Here is a 12,723-nt window from a genome sequence, read left to right on the forward strand (position 1 = left end):
CCAGCAGGGATTTGCCCCTGGTATATAGTAGGTGCTCAGTAAGCAGTGGTCAAATGATGGATGTTGAGGCTGTGTCAGTTGGATCTTAAAGACGCTGGGCAGAGGCAATAGGACAGCTCACTTGGGATGCCACAGGCTGCCCATGAAAGCATTTGGAGCCTGGATTTTAGGGTGGTGGCTGAACCCTCTCTGGCCACAGCCTGCAGGAAGTGAGCCCTGTAGGAGAGCCCTGTAAAGCCGGATGGGCCTGAGTACTGGGGCTTCTCACGGAGCCAAGAGCCTCAGGACAAACAGGAAGCCCATGATACTAGGCTTCCCTGCTTTCTTTAGCTTTTTAAACCACTCTGATTGCCCTGTGCAGGCATGCTCAGTTGCACAGTCATGGCCTCCTCTTTGTGGCCCCATGGACTGCATCCTGCCAGTCACTCTGTCCATGGAATTTTCTAGGCAAGAATACTGGAGTCTATTGCCATTGCCTCCTCCAGGGGATCCTCCCAGCTCAGGGATCAAGCCCGCATCTTCTGCATCTTTGCCACTGGGCCACCAGCGAAGCCCTCTGATTGCCCCTAAGTGGAACAAACTACCTCAAAGAAATGTCAGTCCCAGCACCATCCTTACCATCCAAAAGGCTGAGAGAAAAGGCACTGGGTTTGGAGCCAGATAGATCCAGGGGCTTGGCCTGGCCCTGCCCCTCTTCAGCAGTTAGGCAAGTCACTATACCCCTCTGAGTCTCTATTTCCTTCTCTGTGAAATGGGTGCAGCAGTTTCCCCCTTGTGGGCCAGCCTCCTAGGGCTTTGTGTAAAATATAGTGAAAATGTGTTTGGTGACCTAGCATCATTAGACCAAAGGGCCTGGAAGGCTGATTGTACCTGTGGCCCTCAGCATAGGACCAGACACATAGTAGACACTTGGAACCAGGTGATCAAAGAGTTGTTAAACTCAACTGACAACAACCTGTTGGAAGCGGACGGTCTGAGTCTTGCATGTAGTAGGGCTTTTAGGCAAATTCTCCCCATGGACTTTCTACGATTCTACAGGTTAATAGATTCCACAAAGACCTAACTTGTATCAGTTGGCCTCATTTTATCATCCACTTGAAACTTACTGATCCGTCCTTAACTCGTTTGCAAGATTTTTTTCTTTGATAGAGACTGCTAGCTGAGTGACATGATGTGGTTGTTTACAGTGTAAGCAGCTGAGAAAAATGGGCTAAACTGGAGTTCTGAGCTCAGGTTCTATGTTCCAAATAACAGAAAATCCAAGGTAAGCAATACGGGGGGGTAATTAGCTCATGTAACTTGGATGTTAAGAGGTAGGCTTCAGGCATGGCTGTATCCAGGGGCTCAAGCAGTGTCTTCAAAGAGTCAGATTCTCTGCATCTCTCTATTCCACCTGCTGAGAGCTTGCTTTATCTTCAGGCTCCACACAGCGCACCTCCGCATTGCCCCCCACCCTCATGTCACACCATCCAGGTGGTTCTCAGTTCTCATCCAGTTCTCAGAAGGGGAAACAGCAGAAAGCCATAGAAACAGAAACCTGCATAGCTCTTGACAGTCTGTAGAGCGCCTTCCCTCTCAAGAAACCATTACTGGAAGTGGAGAGGCATTTATTGTCCCTGCTTGACAGGTGCGAGAACAGCCCTTGAGTAACCGGCCAGGACTCTGACTTGTAATTCTGAGCAGTCACCACGCATCTCAGCCCCTTTGTGTAAACTTACAAACCCAAGGGGCTGACCCCGGAGGGAGGGGGCCGGTGTGGCTGAAAGCCCCCCCAAGTGCCTCTTCCAGGCAGGAGAGGTCCCGAGGAGGCTGCAGCCACGTGGAGGCCCAGGAGGAGCCGGTCTGGGGACAGAGGCAGCAGCCTGACGTGAGGAGCGGTCACGGGGCTGGACGCACGCACAATGGGAGCCCTGCTTTGCTCACTTTCAGGACGCTGCTGCACGCGCGTGCGCACGCACACACACACACACACACGTCACAGGGCACGCTGACGCAGGGCTCCCTGTCCTGGGGCGGCTGAGGCATCAGGATCTGCTGTCCGTGATGGTGACTCTGATGGAAGTTGTCCTGCATGTGACTGAGCTGGGAGAGCCAGTGCCCTGGATTTGGAGCCAGACATGCCTGGCCTGCATCCCAGCTCTCCCACGTGGTTGCGCTGTGACCCTGCACCCCGTGCCTTAGTTCTCTGAGCCTTAGTTTTCTCTTCTGACCCGAGCTGGTAATTCCCACCTGGCCGGGTTCTTGGAAGGCTGAACAGAAAGCTCCTGGCACGTAGTAGGTGCTTCATCCATTGAGCTTCCCTTCCCTCTTCATACTGGTCCTCCTGTTGACAGCTGTGTGACCCTGGCCGAGCCACTTAACTTCTCTGTGCAGTGGGAGCAACGAGCGCCCGTACTGTGTGGTGTCGTGAGGATGAGACGAGGGAAGCCCTGGGAAGCACTCAGCGCCCGGCACGCTTGTTCTCACTTCTCCTACTAGCTAACATTTACTTTGAGTGTTTAATATGGGCCAGGCCCTGGGTCTTTGTCTTACTGCTTGTTTTGAAATTTGTTCTGATGATTAGCCCAGTGATACAGGTACACACTGTGATGGTTGCCATTGGACCCAGAAACGGCAAGTGACGGGCCCCAGGTCACAAAGCCAGCAAGCGATGGGGGCTCTGCTCTGCCGTGCTCCCCTTGGCTGGGACCCTCGCCTCTGCAGACCCATATTTTCTGCCCAGGTGCAGGGTGCATTCCCACCCTCCCAGAGTCAGCAGGGGTATCAAGTGCAGGAGTGCCAGGAGCCACCAGCCGCTGGAAGGTTCCCTGGGAATGTGAGGAGCGCGGTTATCGTGGGCCCGGGGCAGTGAGACCTGTCCCTGGGAGCATCCGTGCCCTTCCTGTTCCGAAGAGGGCCGGGCCTTGGAGAAACCAGACACAGGCCACCCGGGGATACTGCTTGTGTTGGCTGCCACCCAGAAGGTTACAAGTTCATGGTCCATTTCTCTGAAGTTCCGAGCCGCCTCAGCGCCCCCACTTTCAGGGCCTGTGTGGGGCCGTCTGTGGAATGGAGGTTTCTCCTCCTTGGGGAAGGCTGCCAGGGCACGCGGGGCAGCGGGGGGCAGGCAGGGAGAGCAGCCCCGGGGTCCAGGGTCCTGCAGGAGACCCGGCTGAGAGGCGGGCCGGTGGGGCAGGAGGGGTGTGTCCAGGGGTGGAGCCAGGCCTCCAACCGAGGCCCCCCTCCCCGCCTCCCCGCACACCCTGGGTGGCCCCCTCTGCCGGACCGGCCTCCTGTGATCAAAGACTTGCACTCAGTGTGACCTGGGGCAGGTCGGCTCCCCTGTCTCCGGTGAAGTCGGGGTAAGAAGCCGTCCCGCAGGGGCTGACATGCACATCAGGTAGGGCGCATGGTGAATATGACTCTGGCGGCAGCTGTGTCTCCATTCACCCACACACATGTCACGCACACACTGCAGGTAGAAAAGACGTGGTTTGTTTCTAACCTTCCTGATTGCTTCAGGAGTTTACACTTGGCCCTGGGAGACAGGAACATCCACAAGCGATGTTGAGTTCTTGACTTGGTCGCGTTCTGGCTGTGTGATCTTGGAGCAGGTGCTTAAGCTCTCTGTGCTTCCGTCTTGTTACCTGGAAGTTGGGGTGTATGGCATCAATGCACATGAGTTTGAGTAAACTCCGGGAGTTGGTGATGGACAGGGAGGCCTGGCGTGCTGTAGTCCATGGGGTCACTAAGAGTTGAACACGACTGAGCGACTGAACTGAACAAGTTGGGTGTAATCATAGTGCCTACCTAGTAAGCTATTGTGGAGACTGAATGAATTAATATAGGTGAAGTGTTTAGAACAATGTCTGGCACACAGTAAGAGCTATGAAAAGATATGCTATTTTTATCACAAATGTAATGACCAAGTATGTAAAATAAGGATTTTTCTAGAATAGGCTCAATTTGAAATGTTCTTTTCAGTTGACAGGAATCACTAATGTTTGGAATTCCAAGACCCTGGCATCCATGCTGTGCATCACAGACTGCCCTGTGCTTCCCATAATAGCCCCAGAAATCTCAATTGGTTGGTGGGGAGACCTGTTCCTTCTGTTGATCGCTGTGTGACCCTGGGAAGGTTGCACACCCTCTCTGTGGCTTTCGTTTCTTGTCCGCTGTGAGTGCTGAGTGGGGTGCCCGAGGGCAAGAGACAGTGAACACCTCGGATATAAAACACATCTCCCATCCCCATGCCGCTCAGCTCCCAGGCTTGGCCCCTAGCAAGGTGGCCTGGGAACACATCCTTCCCGTGGGAGGGTGGGAGCCCGTGTGGGAGCATCCCCGACCCTCCTCTGCCCAGGCGCTCTGGCCTCCCCGGGCACGGAGTCCCCAGGCCTCCTCCTCTGGGCCCTGCCCTCTCCCTCCCCCACCTCCCTGCTGCCAGCTCTCCTCCCTCCGGTTGAACCTTGACTGGCTTCAGTCCTTTGCCCACGGAGCCAGTGTGTGGCACCCAGACGGGGCCAGGCGCCCTAGAAAGCCGCAGAAACACCGACAGCTCTAGAACTCAGATCCTTGAGGCTTTCGGTTCCAGCTCTGCTGTGTGGCCTTGGGCGAGCGGCAGACCATCTGAGCTTCAGAGTCCTCATCTGTGAAATGGGTCAACAAGAGGCATGTAAGTCAGGTGGGGCCTGCCGAGCGCCTGCCCTTGACTCCGCTGACCTCGGGGAGCAAAGCGCTCTGTGGTCTGTCCTGGCTGACTGTCCTCGGTCACCAATGGTCCCCTGCCTTCCCCCCCAACCCCTGCCCCGACCTCTAGATGCCACATTGCTACCTCCTTGCCTTTGCGTTTTCGGGTTCCCTGTGTGGACCGCGCGCTCTCTCTGTTCATTTTAACCCTCCCATCCTTCCAGCCTGGCTCTCCTCCTCCCTGCTCCATGGAAGCTTCCCCACTGACCCAAAGTGGTCTCTGTCTGTCTTCTTCAGGAGGGAGAGAAAGCGGCAGGCCGCCAGCTGGGTGGTTTGTCTGTGAGAGAGAGACGGACAGGCGGATCTGGTCCTCAGGACACACGGCACCCCTTGACTCTGGGAACTGGAACCTCCACGTCTTAACTAACCCCTCCCCTGGCTGGAGGTCCCCAGCAGCCAGGCAGGCTTTTCGGTTTCTGGAGTCTTAGAGCGAGAAAGAGCTCCCGGACCTCCCGGGCGAGCAGGCCTGTGCTGCGCCCGGGGGGACGTGACCGCTGGCTGAGTGGGCAGGAGAGGGTCTGTGTGTTCTCAGTGCCAGCCTCTCGCCTGCCCACTCACCTCCGAGTCCGTCCCCACGCTGCCCAGCGGCCGTGGCTGCCAGGCGACACTCACTGCCTGCTTGCCACGTCCTGTGTATCAACTCATACAATCCTTACCACGACCCTGTGGCTTCTGTTGTCTCCCACTTTGCTGATGAGACGCCTGAGGCTCCAGGGGTGGGCTCACTGGCCCTGAGCCCGCCCGCTTCCCCCGGGCTTGAGAGGGGCGGAGCGGGGTCTGAACCTGGAGCCCTGGCTCCAGGGCTCGCTTCCTGCTGCCGAGCCGCCTCCTCAGTCCCTCGGCATTGACCTGCCACCCTTCCACCGGCCTACCCACATTCCTGCCAGGCCGGCCAGCTGTGCGCTGGGGCTCTGCCAGCCGCAGGGCGGCTGCCATCCCCAGAGCAAGATCCCTGCTCGCTAGGCACTCACCCCGTGGTGAGGAGTGACCGCCCGTGGATCTCTTAAGACTCTGATAAATGTGCTCCAGGTCTTGAGCACCCAGCTTCTAGGGGAGGAGCTGGAACTCCCACCAGGTCCCAGGCGGGGGCTGCTGGGCGGCCCAGCAGAGCTGAGGTCAAGGGGGGAAGGGTGATGGGAGGACTTCATCGGGTGGACAGCAGGGAACATTCAAGACCTGTCCTAGGCCAGGGAACGCAGTGTGCAGAGGGGCTGAGGCTGGAAGTGCCTGGGCGTAGGAGTGGGGGGTGGAGGTGGTGGTGGAGAGAAAGCTGGCATCTTATTACAGCTCTGAAGATGCCACGGCTTGGCAGCAGTCAGGACTGACACCAAGCCTCCCAGGCACTCCCGTGTCTGTTTTCTGCCAAGATGGGGTGCTGTCAGCAGTGGCTAGAGGTCTCACTCTACCCCAGCACCTGGCCCACCGCCCTCCCAAGTAAGTCTGTCCTTGGGTCTGACCTGCAGCCCGCGCTGACCACCACACATTCCTTCCAGAGCCCTTCACCCAGAGGCTGCTTTATGGCAGCGACTGTAAATAACTTCCGTCCTGAATGAATAAACTCCCAGCCAGCAAGCCTTGCCAGGGATGCTGGGCTTGGCTGCGAGAGCGATTCCGTGTCCCTTCTCCCTGACCCTGCAGCTGAAATGTTCCTGGGCTGATCTTCGGTGGCTTCCTCTCCCCAGGCAGCTGCTGCAGCCCCGTCTGGTGGTGCCGGACCCCCTCCAGCTCCCATCCCGTTCCCCACGCCCCCCATCAGAAGCACTGGGAACATTTAGCCCTTCTGTTCAATCACAGTTCCTTGAAAAAGCCAAGAAGGCCCAGCTCACAGCCCAGAGGCACTGGCCCCGGGCTGGTTCTGATTATTCTCGGTGCATGTCTGTGGGGCGGAGCAGCCGGGAGACCCGGGGTAAGTCTTTTCTCTTCTTTAGGCCTTAATCTTCCCATCTGGGCAATGGGATCATCTGTCTCCAAGGCAGTGTTTCTCAAACTAATCTGCTTGTGGGATGACTTGCCAGGCCCTGCCCTGGGAGATTCTGAGTAGGTTTGAGGTGGGGGTGGGGGCTAAGAATTAATTAGGGGGGGAGAGGTTGTTATGTCTCTTTAATTTCTTTTAAAATTTGAATGCAGCCACCCCCAGGACACCTTTTCTTTCCCAATGTTTCCTAAACTCAAATATCGGCAGACCTTTCTCACCTAACAATTCACAATTGCGGCAAAGTGAAAGTAAAAGTCACTCAGTTGTGTCCGATTCTTTGCGACCCCATGGCCAGAATACTGGAGTGGATAGCCCTTCCCTTCTCCAGGGGATCTTCCCAACCCCGGGATTGAACCCAGGTCCCCCACACTGCAGGCAGGTTCTTTACCAGCTGAGCCACAAGGGAAGCCCACAATTCAGGCAAGGTGGGGGTTATTAACCCCTGGATGAATTTTTACACATTTATACACTTTGCCTCCCAGACCATTGTAAAGAATACTTCCATCACCCCGTAGAGTTCCCTCATACACTTGCCAGGCTGCACACCTCCCTGGCTACCATCTGGGAGCAGGACTTTTCTGCAATCACCCAAAGTGATTTTTGTGGTCTGGGACATTTGGGAAGAGCTGGTCAAAGAACCCTTCCCAGCCCAGACATTGTTGAACTGTGACCTCTAGACTGGTGGCTCCCGGAGGACGAATAACTGCTCCCACAGTGTACTTCTCGGGAGTCCAAGGTGACACTGCTGCGGCCTCGTATCGATTCGTTAGGTCGGTGAGTAGGGAGCTATAAAGGGCATCTCGGGCCTGAGAGCTGAGTGGGGGCAGGGAGGGCTCCTGGGTGAGCTGTGGTGGGAAGAGTCTGGAACGGGGGTGACCCCTGGGTAGGCCCCACGTGGAGCCCTGTGAGGGCTTGGCTCTGCATCTCCCATCTGTGTAACCCTGGATCATTGTCACCACGGCCCCCTGGGCCTTTTCCCCTCACCTGGAAAGGGGGACAATTGTATCTAGCTCTCAGTTGGCTAATAAGGATGAAAGTAAGATCAGGTATGGGCTTCCCAGGCGGCGCAGAGGTAAAGAATCTGCCTGCCAGTGCAGGAGACGGAAGAGATGCGGGTTCATTCCTTGGGTTAGGAAGCTAACCTGGACTAGGAAATGGCAAGCTACTCCAGTATTCTTGGCTTCCCTGGTGGCTCAGATGGTGAAGAATCTGCCTGCCATGCAAGAGACCTGGGTTTGATTCCTGGGTTGGAAAGATCCCCTGGAGAAGGAAATGGCAACCCACTCCAGTATTCTTGCCTGGAGAATTCCATGGACAGAGGAGCCTGGCGGGGTGCAGTCCGTGGGGTCATAAAGAGTCAGACACGACTGCGTATGCACATGCAAGAGGAGGTACGTCACATTTCAGTGCCTGGCCTGCCTCTGGGGTCTCCTAAATGGGAGAGAGATGTTAGGAGGAGAAGGCAGCAGGCTCTCTGATACAGGAACTGACCAATATCACACAGCCGGGAAGTGATGGAGCTGGGACTTGAACCAGACTTGCTGGCTGTGACAGCTCAGAACGGCTTTCCTGATAAGCCTTGTTCCTCCTCCCCCCCCTGCCATCTACCCTGCCTATGTCGTTAGGATGTGGTGAGGATCTGATGCAAAGAGAGAAAGAAAAAGTTTTAAGGGAGTAATGCGATGAGTTTCTTGTTTTCTTACTTAGCTCAGTGTGCTTTCTGGCGCCAGGAACAGGGTCCTCCCTTGGCACCAAGAGGGTAAAAGCATCTCCCCCTACCATCCTTGGGTGCTCTGTACCATGGGATCCGAGGTGTCCCAGGAGGCTGGACATATAATCGGAAAAGGCCTGGTCTCTTAGGCACCCAGGCCCCGTGGGTATCCAGTGGCTTCCCCTCTCTGAACCTCAGCTTCTGAATCTATAAGCTGGGAACTATAATCACCATCCTGACTTGAGAGGTTGTTGGAAGCCAAAGAAAAATTAACAGCTTCCCTTGTAGCTTAGTTGAAGAATCTGCCTACAGTGCAAGAGACCAGGGTTCGATTCCTGGGTTGAGAAGAAGATCCCCTGGAGAAGGAAATAGCAACCTACTCCAGTATTCTTGCCTGGAGAATCCCATGGACTGTAGCCTGCCAGCCTCCTCTGTCCATGGGATCACAAGAGTCGGACACGACTTAACGACTAAACCACCACCACCAAAGACAAATGAAAAGGGGGTTGGGGACACTTCGGAAGCAGGAAGGGCCGCTCTAGGCAGCGGGCGGTTCAGCTCCCTCCAGGTTCAGCTCCCTCCAGCCTGTGTGTGCTGCCTCTCTGGGGATGGCTGGGTTTGCACACCTGCCTGAGACTTGACTGAAGCCTCCTTGCCGCCCTGCAGGGCTGGTACAGTCCCAGACCTGAAGCAGTGCTGGGGTTGGGGTTACAGCTGTGATGGCCAGCAGATCCGGGTTCAGATTCCAACTCCATCACTGCACCTCTGAGCATCTGTTTTTCCTTCATCTGGAAGTGGGGCCTGGCACACCGTTGGTGCTAAGTAAGAACAGTTGCTCTTATTCTGGAGAAGGGTTCACCTCTCTGGCTGATGCAGTGCAGACACAGGTTCCCGGAGCAGCTCCTGGTGCTGGGAAAAAAGCGACTGTGCAATTCATCCCTCCCCCATGGCCTTTGCCCCTTTGGCGTCATTGGGTTTGCTTTCTGGGTCAATGAGTCTGTCTCTCTTTTGTGGGCGGGTTCTTTTGGATCCTTGTTTATGGATTCCACATGTAGGCAGTGCTGTTTGGTGTTTGTCTTTATCTGACTTGCTTCACTTGGTATGATGGTCTCTGGGTCCATCTGTGTTGCTGTGAATGGCATGGTTTCATTTTTTATGGCTGAGTAATATTCCTGTGTGTGTGTGTGTGTGTGTGTGTGTGTGTGTACCACATTTTCTTTATCCATTCATCTGTTGATGGACATTTGGGTTGCTTCCATGTCTTGGCTATACCTTTTTTTTTAAAAAAAATATGGAACGCTTCACGAATTTGTGTGTCATCCTTGTGCAAGGGCCATGCTAATCTTCTCTGTATCGTTCCAATTTTAGTACATGTGCTGCCGAAACAAGCACTATACCTTTTTTTTTAAGCTTCTAGGAATTCTCTTTTGGCAAAGCAGCATCATCTTTAAAGAAAGAAAAAAGATGATGACCCTGGGTAGGGGTTCCTTTCCTTCTGTGCTTTTATCCCACAAGGTGCCCAGCACAATGCCTGACACATAGTAGGTGCTTTTCCCTATCCGGGCTGGTCAAGAATCTCCAGGAAAACAGAAACTGTGTCTGTCCTGTTCCCCACTGAGTCCTTAGTCCCTTGAGCAGAGCTGGGTACACAGCATGTGCTCAGTAAACGTTTGGGCATGCAGGAGGGACGGCCAAGCCTCCAGTGGGGATGGACCGGCCTGGGGGAGGAGAGCCTCGGGGATTGTCCCTCCTCCCGTTTCACACCTCCTGGGCTAATCCCCAAAGATTAACCCCAAGGAACACAGCCAGGTCAGGGCCACTGACCCAGGGCTTTGGGGCAGGCATCCAGGGCTGTGTGACCGAGTGTTCCGGGTTGTGCTGGCGGCTCCCTGGGGCCCTCTTGGCTCCAGATGGCCCTCCTGTCCCCCACCCTGGACCTGGTCCTCACAGCAGTCCTCAGCCTCCTCCTCCTGGTGCTGACCTTGGCCTTGGTCTGCTTCTTCACCCGTCTGGCCCAGCCCCTCAGGTAGGGCTTGCCCCAGGCTGACTCCCGCCCGGCCAGAGATCCTGCCCTAGATTCGTGTGGTTCTGTTTGCTCTTGTGGGAGGGGGAAGGGTGGGCACTGGTCTTTCTCCCTCTCCGTGGTAGGGAAACTGAGGCCCCAAGAGGTTGAGTCAGCTGGAGATTGAATCGCGCTTGGCCACGGACTGGCTAAGAGCCTTTGCTCAGTTTCCTAACCGTGAACCGGGATCTGATGGCACTTGTGCTGATTAAGTGGGATCACAGATATACACTGCTGTTAGCACAAGGCAAGAAGTGGCAGTGATTTCTATCAGCCCTGTTACTCTGTCGTGTGTCCTGGACCTTCTGAGGCCCAATCCAGGGCTGGCTTTCTGCCCAGTCTCAAGGGGCTCCCGGGCCCTCTGTCCCAGGATGCTGAGTCAGTCCTCAGGGCCAAAGCCCAGCCTCCGCTTCCTCTGCTAACCTACCAAGTAGCCGCTCCTCCTGCAGGGCGGGAGCCCAGCCAGGACTTCTGCACGCTTGCTGTGCGTAATCAGGGCACGGAGCTGTGAGCCTGGCAGAGACGGTCTGGCTGGATGGTGGGGGTGGGGGGGTGCTGGCACACACCCGGAGGCTCCCTTCTGAACTGGTAGAGTGCTGGCAGAGGGTGGTGGGCAGCTGGGGTCCCTGCAGCCCCAGTCGGAGCCCCACGAGCCCATCGCCCAGGGCCACCCACCCAGAAGCGGACTTGGAGCCTCCGAGTCCGGGTGGGGGCTGAGAGGAGGAGCCAGCAAGGGCGACTGGCCCCAGAGTTTCCTAGGAGACCCTGGTTTCCTAGATTCTTGCCTCCTCTCCTTTCCAGGCAGAGGCAATGGGAAAAGGCACCTATTTGTCTTCAGAACAGACCTTTCTCAAAGCCACAGCCCTGGGGCCAAAATTCAGAGCATTCCATCCTGAGTCATGGGACTTTTCATTGTTAGCGTTTATGGAGCCAATTCTGTGTGCACTGGATTGGGAGTCAGTGATGGGGAAGAGATGGTCTTCACTCTCACGGAGCGTCAGGCTAGCAGAGGAGAGAGACAAGAATAGCCAGGCAGGGCCAGGTGAGCCTTGGAGAGCTCCTGGGGCCACCTTCACTTTCATTTTTCCTTATTGATGAGTCTGTTGTGGATCTGTGGTGCAGACAGTTGAGTAAGTCCTATTCCTCAATGTATGGGCTCCTATCATGAGCTCAGTTTTTGTTTTCTTTGTTCCTTTTCCCCTTCATCCCTGCTCCCCAGCACCAGTCCCAACCGTTCTCCAAATGTCTTCATGCCTGTATGCTTTAAACTTTAGAGTTGGACTTGACTTATCAACTAAACAGCAACAACCATCATTAGAGTCACGATATATCCTCCCGGTCGCCTCCCTTCACTCAAGCTCACCTTTACTGGAGGCATCCCTGCTGATGTATATTCTTCTCAATTATTCATTCTCATTGTTGTGTAGATTTCCTTCTCGTGACCCCATACAATGCATTTGTCCATCTCGCCGAAGATGGACAGAGTTTTGAGGTCATTATGAACAGGGCTGATGTGAATATTCTTACCTACGTCTTTTGGTGAACACACGTGCATTTCTGTTGGAGCTAATGGGTCAGAGGGCGTATGTATGGTGTCCCCTTGATAGATACCATTGGTTTACCACAGTGGTTGAACCAATCTCTGCCTACCAGCAGCGAACAGATCCTCTGGTAATCCCAACTCCTTGCCAACGCTTGGACTTTTCCGCACACAAAAATGGAGGATTTGGGGGTGACTCCTGCCTACCTCCAGCTCTTAGACCACTGACTTTCAACTGATGTAAATGTATACTGTACCAAGCACTGGAGTACAAACAAATAAGGCAAGATCCCCGCTTTTAGAAGCGCTCTGTGTGGTGGGTGAAATGGACCAGGAAGGAATTGCTTCCAAAGCAGAAAGTACATCTAACACAGCTTTGTAAAGCGACTATACGCCTATAAAAATTAAAAACAGAACAGAAAAAAGCAGAGAAGCACATGCAATGATTGTCTTGATATTGTATATCAATTTAATAACTTCTTTTTTTCTGATGTTAGAATAGACTCTAGTAATGTTTGGAAACTAAAGTAGACTTAAAGCATTAAAAGTCATCCGAAATCCCACCACTCAGAGTTAAGTGCTGTTAGATGGAGGCCATTTCCGTTCAATTCCTGAGCTTCCCTTCCTGCACTGCCCACCCCCTGCTCCGCCCCAGCACAGGGCTATCCAGCTGGGTGAGGTGTTTGATGCACACTGGGTGTTCTGTGGGA

The 12,723-nt window shown here is 54.7% G+C and overlaps 1 protein-coding gene and 1 non-coding gene across 7 annotated transcripts in view; one reads left to right on the top strand and one right to left on the bottom strand.

Moving 5' to 3' along the window:
* Positions 1 to 12,723, top strand: part of ALPL (alkaline phosphatase, biomineralization associated) — a 67,358-nt gene that overhangs the window by 32,071 nt on the left and 22,564 nt on the right. Inside the window, exons 1-2 of one of the 6 annotated variants that reach the window (XM_070458872.1) lie at positions 4,570 to 4,651; positions 6,520 to 6,631. The exons of 3 other annotated variants lie outside the window; for them this stretch is intronic. The gene's annotated coding sequence lies outside the window, so the exon portion shown is untranslated. Of the gene's footprint in view, positions 1 to 4,562; positions 4,652 to 6,519; positions 6,632 to 10,262; positions 10,438 to 12,723 lie in introns of those variants that run through there. 2 more of the 6 variants (XM_020874523.2, XM_020874522.2) reach the window with 2 other exon arrangements.
* LOC139032277 (U6 spliceosomal RNA) lies at positions 9,697 to 9,803 on the bottom strand. The gene has a single exon (XR_011484812.1). It is a non-coding gene; the product is annotated as a U6 spliceosomal RNA (small nuclear RNA).

This window comes from Odocoileus virginianus, chromosome 30 (assembly GCF_023699985.2).
Source record: "Odocoileus virginianus isolate 20LAN1187 ecotype Illinois chromosome 30, Ovbor_1.2, whole genome shotgun sequence".
NCBI lineage: Eukaryota > Metazoa > Chordata > Mammalia > Artiodactyla > Cervidae > Odocoileus > Odocoileus virginianus.